We start from the raw sequence: 10,054 nt of genomic DNA on the forward strand, positions 1-10,054 counted from the left end.
ACTAGTCAACTATGGCCGCAGTAAAAGACTCTTAAAATGACACCATCGTTCATTACTGCAATTCGACTATGGCCACAGTAAATGACTCTTAAAATGACACCATTGTACATTACTGCAAGTCGACTATGGCCACAGTAAATGACTCTTAAAATGACACCATTGTACATTACTGCAAGTCGACTATGGTCACAGTAAATGACTCTTAAAATGTTACCACTGTTCATTACTGCAAGTCGACTATGGCCACAGTAAATGATTCTTTAAATGACACCATCGTTCATTACTGCTAGTCAACTATGGCCGCAGTAAAAGACTCTTAAAATGACACCATCGTTCATTACTAAAAGTCGACTATGGCCACAGTAAATGACTCTTAAAATGACACCATCGTTCATTACTGCAATTCGACTATGGCTACAGTAAATGACTCTTAAAATGACACCATCGTTCATTGCTAAAAGTCGACTTTGGCGACAGTAAATGACCCTTAAAATGACACCATCGTTCATTACTACAAGTCGACAATGGCCACAGTAAATGACTCTTAAAATGACACCATTGTTCATTACTAAAAGTCGACTATGGCCACAGTAAATGACTCTTAAAATAACACCATCGTTCATTAATAAAAGTCGACTATGGCCACAGTAAATGACTCTTAAAATAACACCATCGTTCATTACTGCAAGTCGACTATGGCCACAGTAAATGACTCTTAAAATGACACCATTGTACATTACTGCAAGTCGACTATGGCCACAGTAAATGACTCTTAAAATGACACCATTGTACATTACTGCAAGTCGATTATGGCCACAGTAAATGACTTTTAAAATGACACCCTTTTTTATTACTGGAAGTCGACTATGGCCACAGTAAATGACTCTTAAAATGTCACCACTGTTCATTACTGCAAGTCGACTATGGCCACAGTAAATGACTCTTAAAATGTCACCACTGTTCATTACTGCAAGTCGACTATGGCCACAGTAAATGACTCTTAAAATGTCATCACAGTTCATTACTGCAAGTCGACTATGGCAACATTAAATGCTATCTAGGTCCCTGTGGCATACAAAACGTGATTTTCCATTGTCACATCGACGGTGGAAGACAGGTGAGCAATGGTTTCATAGGATTTCTACATGTTCTAGTGGTTACAATAATGTAAAAGAAAGTCATATATATTTTACTCTTCATTGGATCACATAAGTTCATAGGAATTTGGTCGAAGTTCTATCGCCATTTCATTCCGATCTTTTTTTATATATATTTCAGTGACGTTTTGTGGTTGCTTAACCATTGCAAATTTATTACAAACGTAGACGCGGCACCAAAAAGTTCCATCGGATATGGATTTTGCGTTTTCACGTTAGAGGTATTAATTCATACATTACTCTCCGTTGCATGCCTATTGATTATCATATTCAAATATTAATGCACAATTTCATTAACATATTGTCATACTCTTGAAACAGTGTACATGCTATAATCATTTGGTTCTTTTTTATCAGTTTTTTCCTCATGTAATTCAGGCACTGACTGTCGTGGAGAAAAACATCCAAGATACCTTTTCAGAAAACGGGTAAGTTGTAATTGTCATAAATAAGGTAGCTTTTCTGCAATTAAATTCAATGCACTGATATACTAAGCATATTCAAAATGTGCGTTAATGCTTACAAAAACTGACTTTAACAGCAGAAAAGCTTTGTAAACGGCGTAGTATTCGAACTCGGTCTTGCCACCGAAACCTATGTGTGACGGTGTTGTGGAATTGGTCTTGATGCGTCTGTTACTTGTCCAAAGTCAATAGCTACTTCGAATTCTATGAGATCCGAACGAAATAGATAAACTCTATATGAGAAATTCGTAAAGACCAAAGTATCGCAATGATCCGGTTGCATTACGAACAGGCACTTAGTACAGTACAATGCCTAGCAATGGCAACTGTATATTGCATAAGCATAGAATTGAAAGCTATATGTGTTCCCTTATTTATATAACCACTTTATATTTAGGATAAGAGCCGAAATATTTTGAATCAATCAACGATAAAAGTCGAGGTTCGATTGTAAAGAAAAAATATGTGTTATTCGCTTATTCACAATTTCTCCTGACAAACGGTACCATACACAATGTAAAACTTTCCCTTTCTTTGATTTCATACAAATTTCACAAAACATGGGAAATTGATTGCTTACTTAAACTGTCAATAATGACGACATTTACAGGAACCACCCTTTGGTAAAGCTCGTAGCTAACGAAAAGCTGAAATCAGCTTACAAGAAGAACAAAAGGTATTTCGTATTATATTTTTTTTATTGAGTATTGATTTTTTTCATGAACTATTCCAGTCAGCCATAACATAATCATTGGGCCGTTTACAATGGATTTAGAAAGTGAAAAATAAACATAATATTGCATATGACCGATTTTGTAAAGGTTAAAAATTAGTATGTGGAAAGATATACATCTAAGGTCGTGCTCGATCGAGACTGCCATCAACATTTGTTAAAAACTAAACTTAAACTTATAAAAATTAAAACCAATACCATTTTTATATTAAATTACAGACTAGTTTCATCGTATACAGAATCCGTCCTCGTCAAGGAAGCGTGTTCAGTGATGATGCAAGAGGTAAAGAGTATGGTCTTTGATTATTTTTTGTAACAAGTATTATCTTACAATAATATATACGTTTTCAAAACATGATTTTATTTATAAGAGTGCGTTACATTTTGTTCATTTTGTGCACAACCACATTTTATTCACGAAAGTATAAACTTGCGCTGTGTTTGTGTAAATTTAATTCGTCAAATGTAAATATTTTAAATGTTAATGGAAGAACAAATTCTTAAAATGTACAATATCTCCATATAACATGCCTGTTAGACTGTCAATAGACATAGAATCCCGTTTTATTTTTTACGCGTTTTTTTTAAAGGCGAGTCCGAACAATATAAATAGTAAAGGCAAAAATTTAAAGTTATATAATTAATTGAAAAAAGTATATCGGTTTCGAATGTCATACAATAATTATTTTCTTCTTTGGTGTCAAAGTAAACTACATATTCGTACAGAAAATATTTCACAGTACATGTATGTAAAATTTGTTAAATATTCTCATAATCGTTTGTTTCATATCATAAAACTGCACGCGACTGGATGTAGTTATAAAGAGGCCACAGAGGCTCTGCAACGAACGGTGGCCAAAAGTATTTTCACAGCATATAGCCTGGCAACAACTCACCGTATGTATTGTCCATATCAATAATACTACAATGATCAGTTTTGTAAAAAAATATAGCAGTCATATTAGGTTTTTCTTTTCGTATAAATGTCATAGAAATTTCATTCGGATTTACGTTTTACAAAATGGTTTAAAGAGATATCTGTAACGTGTTTTAGCATAACCAAGCCATTGATACAATTACTAGTCACAGGCAATTTATGATTAGTAAAAGTTTATCGTATCATCGAAATAAAACAATTACTTATAAGTGTCTTCGTAGCCTTTGACACTTTAAAAGTTTGACTTGTTATGTAACTTGATGTGTTTTTAGTTCATTTTCACAAATATTTTGGGTTTTTTAATGCAGGCTCGAGCATAAAAGAATATTGATCAAGCGCCCTAGCAGATAGACGTAAGTAAAACACGGAACATAAATTTTACAGATGAAATTGTAGGTGCTCATGAAATTTCATGTAAGAAATTTTTCTGGATAGTAGATGTATATTCATGTTAAAAAGCAAGTTTTCTTGTAGCGAATGTAACAACTTTCATGGTACTCAAAAACTGTGTGAGAATCCTAGTCAATATGTCGTACCAGATTGGATTTTGTTGCAATCTATTTCAAAGGTAAAGCCTGGTGAACACAAAGACGCTAACATCCTGCAGAAAAGTTCAACATGGCTGACAACACCGTACGGTCGGAAGATGTGTAAGGACAAAAGTGGGATCGTTGCATTACAGACACCGGTTTACTGTTAACTGTTGAGTTATCGATCCGGACAGAACTTAAGTGTGCACCACTGCAGTATGATGACATTTAAGTTTTATAGACTTTCATGCAATAGTTACTGTCACACAGCTCCGGACATTGAAAGTGGAAGGACGGAGAACCACACAGAAACAATATCGGCGAATGATGATGTATATTTGTTTTAAGTTTCGTGAAATAGGTACTGTGAAATAGCTCCGGACGTACAACCTTCCTGAATTTCAATCTATTAAGGGGCAATAAATTAATAACGCGTGCACCGCAGTATGATTGAACACATTCATATTAAGTTTAATGAAATTTAATAAATAATTATTGATAAACACCTCCGGACATCGCCAAAATAATATTCCTTCACTGTCTTAGAGGGGTAAAAAGCCATCATAATGGAGGTGTCATTTTGTCTACTTACAAGAGTTGGCGCATTCGGATTAAATGCGTATTCTACATGCAATAATAAATGCATGCAAAAATAAATATCTTTCTTGCAACAAGCGTAAATCTACTGCAAATCTTAGCAAAACATTTGCAAACGTATGTGCGTGTGTATAGTGACGCAATCATACGTTTTTCCATAGGTAATTTGTTTCTTAATGACAATATGTTTATATTTGATTAATAAAATACCTGGATATTATATGAATATGTCAGTTTCTGTTCCGAATCGCCCCCCGTGCTTCTTTCTAGCAGCACCATGTACCTTTTGGGATCAAAGATCTTACCCTGTATTATACATACGTACGTGGTCCTTTATTCATGGCAGGTGATGAATTGCCAAAACAGAACGGCACAAAACGAAACAAAATACAAAAGCGTACAATAAAGCCGGTGTCACCGCTTTGGAACGGTCAATGTAACTACTGGGCAGGTTAAACAGGTTAATGAGCGCTCAAACTCATACGTGAATCAGGAATATTCATTATACATACAAGTGTAAAATATAGTACTCTTACATTGTATTATATTTATGGCTATATGGTTGATAAGAGCGCCTATGTCTTTTGACTAAATCTCGTTCATATTTCAGTATTTATGGCTATATGGCGAATAAGAGCGACTATGTCTTTTGAATAAATGCTTATAATGGGATAAGAGCGCGTTTGTCTTTTCATTAAATCTCGTTCTAATTTCCGTATTTATTGCCTATATGGATGATAAAAGAGACTATTTATTTTAACAAAATGTCGTTCATATTTCCGTATTAATGCTTATCAAGGGAAAAGAGCGCCTATGTATATTGACTAAATCTCGTTCATATTTCCGTATTAATGGCTATATGGCGGATAAGAGCGCCTTTGTGGTTTGCCTAAAACTCGTTCACAATTTTGTATTAATGCTTATAATGGCATAAGAGCGCCTTTGTCTTTATACAAAATCTCATTCACATTTTCGTATTAATGCTTAAACATAGATAATTGGGGTTATTTACTGTGGCCATAGTCGACTTTCAGTAATGAACGATGGTGTCATTTTAAGAGCCATTTACTGTGGCCATAGTCGACTTGCAGTAATGAACGATGGTGTAATTTTAAGATTCATTTACTGTGGCCATAGTCGACTTCCAGTAATGAACGATGGTGTCATTTTAAGAGTCATTTACTGTGGCCATAGTCAACTTTTAGTAATGAACGGTGGTGTCATTTTAAGATTCATTTACTGTGACCATAGTCGAATAGCAGTAATGAACGATGGGTGTCATTTGAAGAGTCATTTACTGTGGCCATAGTCGACTTGCAGTAAGGAACGGTGGTCTTATTTTGAGAGTAATTTACTGTGGCCATAGTCGAATTTCAGTAATGAACGATGGTGTTATTTTAAGAGTCATTTACTGTGGCCATAGTCGACTGGAAGTAATGAACGATGGTGTCATTTTAAGAGTCATTTACTGTGGCCATAGTCGACTTTTAGTTATGAACGATGGTGTCATTTTAAGAGTCTTTTACTGTGGCCATAGTCGACTTGCAGTAATGAACGATGGTCTTATTTTAAGAGTCATTTACTGTGGCCATAGTCGACTTTTAGTATTGAACGATGGTGTCATTTTAAGGGTCATTTACTGTCGCCAAAGTCGACTTTTAGCAATGAACGATGGTGTCATTTTAAGAGTCATTTACTGTAGCCATAGTCGAATTGCAGTAATGAACGATGGTGTCATTTTAAGAGTCATTTACTGTGGCCATAGTCGACTTTAAGTAATGAACGATGGTGTCATTTTAAGAGTCTTTTACTGCGGCCATAGTCGACTTGTAATAATGAACGATGGGTGTCATTTCAAATCATTTACTGTGGCCATAGTCGACTTTTAGTAATGAACGATGGTGTCATTTTTTAGAGTCATTTACTGTGGCCATAGTCGACCTTTAGTAATGAACGATGGTGTCATTTTAAGAGTCTTTTACTGTGGCCGTTGTCGACTTTCAGTAATGAACGATGGCGTCATTTAAGGAGGCATTTACTGTGGCCATAGTCGACTTGTAATAATAAACGATGGGTGTCATTTTAAGAGTCATTTACTGTGGCCATAGTCGACTTTTAGTAATGAACGATGGTGTCATTTTAATAGTGATTTACTGTGGCCATAGTCGACTTTGAGTAAAGAACGATGGTGTTATTTTAAGAGTCATTTACTGTGGCCATAGTTGACCTCCAGTAATGAACGATGGTGTCATTTTAAGAGTCATTAACTGTTGCCATAGTCGACTTGCAGTAATGAACGATGGTTCCATTTTAAGAGTCATTTACTGTGGCAATAGTCGACTTGCAGTAATGAACGATGGTGTCATTTTTAGAGGCATTTACTGTGGCCATAGTCGACTTGCAGTAATGAACGATGGTCTTATTTTAAGAGTCATTTACTGTGGCCATAGTCGACTTTTAGTATTGAACGATGGTGTCATTTTAAGAGTCATTTACTGTGGCCATAGTCGACCTTTAGTAATGAACGGTGGTTTCATTTTGAGAGTTATTTACTGTGGCCATAGTCGACTTGCAGTAATGAATGATGGTCTTATTTTAAGAGTCATATACTGTGGCCATAGTCGACTTGCAGTAATGAACGATGGTGTCATTTTAAGTGTCATTTACTGTGGCTATAGTCGACTTTCAGTAATGAACGATGGTGTCATTTTAAGAGTCATTTACTGTGGCCATAGTCGACATTTAGTAATGAAGGATGGTGTCATTTTAAGAGTCATTTACTGTGGCCATAGTCGACTTTCAGTAATGAACGATGGCGTCATTTTAAGAGTCATTTACTGTGGCCATAGTCGACTTTTAGTACTGAACGATGGTGTCATTTTAAGAGTCATTTACTGTGGTCATAGTCGACCTTTAGTAATGAACGATGGTGTCATTTTAAGAGTCATTTACTGTGGCCATAGTCGACTTGCAGTAATGAATGATGGTCTTATTTTAAGAGTCAATTACTGTGGCCATAGTCGACTTGCAGTAATGGACGATGGTGTCATTTTAAAGGTCATTTACTGGGGCCATAGTCGACTTGCAGTAATGAACGATGGTCTTATTTTAAGAGTCATATACTGTGGCCATAGTCGACTTCCAGTAATGAACAATGGTGTCATTTTAAGTGTCATATACTGTGGCCATAGTCAACTTTCAGTAATGAACGATGGTGTCATTTTAAGAGTCATTTACTGTGGCCATTGTCGACTTGCAGTAATGAACGATGGTCTTATTTTAAGAGTCATATACTGTGGCCATAGTCGACTTCCAGTAATGAACAATGGTGTCATTTTAAGTGTCATATACTGTGGCCATAGTCGACTTTCAGTAATGAACGATGGTGTCATTTTAAGAGTCATTTACTGTGGCCATAGTCGACTTGCAGTAATGAGCAGTAGTGACATTTTAAGAGTCATTTACTGTGGCCACAGTCGACTGCCAGTAATGAACGGTGGTGTCATTTTAAGAGTCATTTACTGTGGCCATAGTCGAATTGAAGTAATGAACGATGGTGTCATTTTAAGAGTCATTTACTGTGGCCATAGTCGACTTGCAGTAATGAACGATGGTTTCATTTTAAGAGTCATTTACTGTGGCCATAGTCGACTTGCAGTAATGAGCAGTGGTGACATTTTAATAATCATTTACTGTGGCCATAGTCGACTGCCAGTAATGAACGGTGGTGTCATTTTATGAGTCATTTACTGTGGCCATAGTCGAATTGAAGTAATGAACGATGGTGTCATTTTAAGAGTCACTTACTTTGGCCATAGTCGACTTGCAGTAATGAACGATGGTCTTATTTTAAGAGTCATTTACTGTGACCATAGTCGACTTTCAGTAATGAACGATGGTGTTATTATAAGAGTCATTTACCGTGGCCATAGTCGATTTTTAGTAATGAACGATGGTGTTATTTTAAGAGTCATTTACTGTTGCCATAGTCAACCTTTAGAAATAAACGATGGTGTGATTTTAAGAGTCATTCACTGTGGCCATAGTCGACTTTCAGTAATGAACGATGGTGTCATTTTAAGAGTCATTTACTGTGGCCATAGTCGACTTGTAGTAATGAACGATGGGTGTCATTTTAAGAGTCATTTACTGTGGCCATAGTCGATTTGTAGTAATTAACGATGGGTGTCATTTTAAGAGTCATTTACTGTGGCCATAGTCGACTTGCAGTAATGAACGATGGTGTCATTTTAAGAGTCATTTTTACTGTGGCCATAGTCGACTTTGAGTAATGAACGATGGTGTTATTTTAAGAGTCATTTACTGTGGCCATATTCGACTTGCAGTAATGAACGATGGTCTCATTTTAAGAGCCATTTACTGTGGCCATAGTCGACTTTCAGAAATGAAAGATGGTGCGATTTTCAGTGTTATTTACTGTGACCATATTCGACTTTTAGTAAAGACTATAGACTATTTATAGTCAAGAACAATAATTCGATTTTAAAATAATCTTTAGTGATAAAGGATGAGGTGTGCTAACGAATGCAATTTGAAATATTATTCTCTCACGCCGTGGCTAGACGTCTAGAAGGAAAGAACTAAAAAAATAGACTTTTTGTTTTAAATGTATTAGTCCGTCGGTACCGTACATATTACGAACAAACGTATTCGCTTTTAAATGTAACTTAAATCTTTTGAACATCATGCACAAACTATTTAGCGTTGAACTGTTTTGCTGAATAAAAAAAATGTTGCGTAATTTGGTGTTTCACTGCCTTTTTGCAGACAATGGAAAAGAGACATTTCAGACAATGGAAAAGAGACGTTCCCAACAAATTCATTTTGCTAAGTGCTTCCGCGCGAAGGGGATCAGTTATACGTTCAGCTTTGCGATTGGTCAATATATGGTTAGATTATACTAAACTTACAAAACGGCTTTGCGCGTCGCCTGGTCGATTTGGAGACATTTTTAGTTCGATGCAACACCTTAACTTATTACAAAGTGTTGAAGCATAACCCTCTATTATAAGGGTAATACACTATGAACTTTTTGTGGCAAAAAAAAAATCCCTTAATTTTGAGTTCTGAATTATAATATACTTTTCTCTTTAAAATCGACATCTAGGAAGAAAAGCGTTATGTATAGTATTTTGTGTTTCCCGGTTTTAACACATTTTCATTGTATTTACTTCATATAACGACACTGATTGAGCTATTAGTATTACTACAACAATTTATCAAATTTGTTTCGCATTATGAACAGCACGTATCTAAAGAGAGCTTCCGATCTTGATGGCCCCAAGTGGCTCACCTGAGATTGTTATTGTTCTGATTAACATTTTGACATAGTTTCATCAAGATTGGATAAAAAATTTGGCCTCAATAGTGGAAGTGAGCTAATGGTTGATGATGCTCAACCGACAGGGTGATCACAATAGCTCATCTTGAATTGTGTCCTATTTTAGCCCAAAGAAATTGGTTAATGCTGATACAAAAAAAGCATGTTTACGCTTTCCTTAGTACCACAACATTTGAGATGTTATGAAAAAGTATCTTTCAAACATGTATTTGACTTTTCCTTTTTTTTTTATTAAAAGCTCAAAATTGCATAGAAGTTGAATGAAAATTTGCTT

General features: G+C 35.6%; 2 long non-coding RNA genes across 2 annotated transcripts; both read left to right on the plus strand.

The window, feature by feature from the left end:
- The first annotated feature begins 922 nt into the window (after positions 1-922).
- Positions 923-2,725, plus strand: LOC127866319 (uncharacterized). Its single transcript, XR_008042953.1, has 4 exons — positions 923-1,378; positions 1,536-1,585; positions 2,232-2,297; positions 2,574-2,725. It is a non-coding gene; the product is annotated as an uncharacterized LOC127866319 (long non-coding RNA).
- A 152-nt stretch (positions 2,726-2,877) lies between these two features.
- On the plus strand, positions 2,878-4,644 carry LOC127866318 (uncharacterized). The gene is made up of 3 exons (XR_008042952.1): positions 2,878-3,251; positions 3,600-3,644; positions 3,860-4,644. It is a non-coding gene; the product is annotated as an uncharacterized LOC127866318 (long non-coding RNA).
- The last annotated feature ends 5,410 nt before the right edge of the window (positions 4,645-10,054 follow it).

This window comes from Dreissena polymorpha, chromosome 2, assembly GCF_020536995.1.
Source record: "Dreissena polymorpha isolate Duluth1 chromosome 2, UMN_Dpol_1.0, whole genome shotgun sequence".
NCBI classification, from domain to species: Eukaryota; Metazoa; Mollusca; class Bivalvia; order Myida; family Dreissenidae; genus Dreissena; species Dreissena polymorpha.